Genomic DNA, 3,087 nt, shown 5'->3' on the forward strand with positions numbered 1-3,087 from the left:
GTTCCATTGATCTATATTTCTGTCTTTGTGCCAGTACCATACTGTCTTGATGACTGTGGCTTTGTAGTAGAGCTTGAAGTCAGGCAGGTTGATTCCTCCAGTTCAAGTCTTCTTTCTCAAGATTGCTTTGGCTATTTGAGGTTTTTTTGTGTTCCCATACAAATTGTGAAATTATTTGTTCTAGTTCTCTGAAAAATGCCATTGGTAGCTTGATAGGGATTGCATTGAATCTATAGATTGCTTTGGATAGTATACTCATTTTCACTATATTGGTTCTTCTGATCCGTGAACACAGTATATTTCTCCATCTATTTGTGTCCTCTTTGATTTCTTTCACCACTGTTTTATAGTTTTCTATATATAGGTCTTTTGTTTCTTTAGGTAGATATATTCCTAAGTATTTTATTCTTTTTGTTGCAATGGTGAATGAAATTGTTTTCTTAATTTCTCTTTCTGTTTTCTCATTGTTAGTGTATAGGAATGCAAGGGATTTCTGTGTGTTGATTTTATATCCTGCAACTTTACTATATTCATTGATTAGCTCTAGTAATTTTCTGGTGAAGTCTTAGGGTTTTCTATGTAGAGGATCATGTCATCTGCAAACAGTGAGAGTTTTACTTCTTCTTTTCCAGTCTGGATTCCTTTTGTTTTTCTGCTCTGATTGCTGTGACCAAAACTTGCAAAACTATGTTGAATAGTAGTGGTGAGTGTGGGCACCCTTGTCTTGTTCCTAACTTTAGGGGAAATGCTTTCAATGTTTCACCATTGAGGATAATGTTTGCTGTGGGTTTGTCATATATAGCTTTTATTATGTTGAGGTATGTTCCTTCTATTCCTGCTTTCTGGAGGGTTTTCATCATAAATGGATATTGAATTTTGTCAAAGGCTTTCTCTGCATCTATTGATATAATGGTTTTTATCTTTTAATTTGTTAATATGGTGTACCACATTAATTGATTTGCAAATATTTAAGAATCCTTGCATCTCTGGGATTAAGCCCACTTGGTCATGGTGTATGATCTTTTTAATATGTTGTTGGATTCTGTTTGATAGAATTTTGTTAAGGATTTTTGCATCTATGTTCATCAGTAATATCGGCCTGTAGTTTTCTTTTTTTTGTGGCATCTTTGTCAGGTTTTGGTTTTAGGGTGATGGTGGCCTCATAGAATGAGTTTGGAAGTTTACCTTCCTCTGCAATTTTCTGGAAGAGTTTGAATAGGATAGGTATTAGCTCTTCTCTAAATTTTTAGTAGAATTCAGCTGTGAAGCCATCTGGTCCTGGGCTTTTGTCTGTTGGAAGATTTCTGATTACAGTTTCAATTTCCATGCTTGTGATGGGTCTGTTAAGATTTTCTATTTCTTCCTGGTTCAGTTTAGGAAAGTTGTACTTTTCTAAGAATTTGTCCATTTCTTCCAAGTTGTCCATTTTATTTGCATATAGTTGCTGATAATAGTCTCTCATGATCCTTTGTATTTCTGTGTTGTCTGTTGTAATCTCTCTATTTTCATTTCTAATTTTATTGATTTGATTTTTCTCCCTTTGTTTCTTGATGAGTATGGCTAATGGTTTGTCAATTTTAGTTATCTTCTCAAAGAACCAGCTTTTGGCTTTGCTGATTATTGCTATGGTCTCTTTTTTTTCCTTTTGCATTTATTTCTGCCCTAATTTTTAAGATTTCTTTCCTTCTACTAACCCTGGGGTTCTTCATTTCTTCCTTTTCTAGTTGCTTTAGGTGTAGAGTTTAGTTATTTATTTGACTTTTTTCCTGTTTCCTGAGGTAAGCCTGTATACTATGAACTTTGCCCTTAGCACTGCTTTTACAGTGTCTCATAGGTTTTGGGTTGTTGTGTTTTCTTTTTCATTCGTTTCTACACATATTTTAATTTCTTTTTTGATTTCTTCTGTGATTTGTTGGTTATTCAGCAGCGTGTTGTTCAGCCTCCATATATTGGAATTTTTAATAGTTTTTCTCCTGTAATTGAGATCTAATCTGACTGCGTTGTGGTCAGAAAAGATGCTTGGAATGACTTCAATTTTTTTGAATTTACCAAGGCTAGATTTATGGTCCAGGATGTGATCTGTCCTGGAGAAGGTTCCGTGTGCACTTGAGAAAAAGGTGAAATTCATTGTTTTGGGGTAAAATGTCTTATAGATATCAATTAGGTCTAACTGGTCTATTGTATCATTTAAAGTTTGTGTTTCCTTGTTAATTTTCTGTTTATTTGATCCATCGACAGGTGTGAATGGGGGATTAAAGTCTCCCAATATTATTGTGTTATTGTTAATTTCCCCTTTCATACTTGTTAGCATTTGTCTTACATATTTCAGTGCTTCTGTGTTGGGTGCATATATATTTATAATGTTATATCTTCTTCTTGGATTGATCCTTTGATCATTATGTACTGTCCATCTTTGTCTCTTTTCACAGCCTCTGTTTCAAAGTCTTTTATCTGATATGAGTATTGCTACTCCTGCTTTCTTTTGGTCTCTATTTGTATGGAATGTCTTTTTCCAGCCCTTCACTTTCAGTCTGTATGTGTCCCTTGTTTTGAGGTGGGTCTCTTGTAGACAACATATTTAGGGTTCTTGTTTTTATTTATTTATTTTTGTTTGTTTTTTTTTTGAGTTCTTGTTTTTATATCCATACAGCCAGTCTTTATCTTTTGATTGGGACATTCAACCCATTTACATTTAAGGTAATTATTGATAAGTATGATCCCATTGCTGTTTACTTTATTGTTTTGGGTTCTAGTTTATACACCCTTTCTGTGTTTCCTGTCTAGAGAATATCCTTTAGCATTTGTTGGAGAGCTGGTTTAGTGGTGCTGAATTCTTTCAGCTTTTGCTTGTCTGTAAAGCTTTTGATTTCTCCTTCATATTTGAATGAGATCCTTGCTAGGTACAATAATCTGGGCTGTAGGTTATTTTCTTTCATCACTTTAAGTATATCCTGCCATTCCCTTCTGGCCTGAAGAATTTCTATTGAAAGATCAGCTGTTATCCTTATGGGAATCCCCTTGTGTGTTATTTGTTGTTTTTTCCTTGCTGCTTTTAATATTTGTTTTTTTTTTTTTTTTTTGCTGTCT

Source organism: Bison bison, unplaced genomic scaffold (assembly GCF_000754665.1).
Source record: "Bison bison bison isolate TAMUID 2011002044 unplaced genomic scaffold, Bison_UMD1.0 scf7180017864384, whole genome shotgun sequence".
NCBI lineage: Eukaryota > Metazoa > Chordata > Mammalia > Artiodactyla > Bovidae > Bison > Bison bison.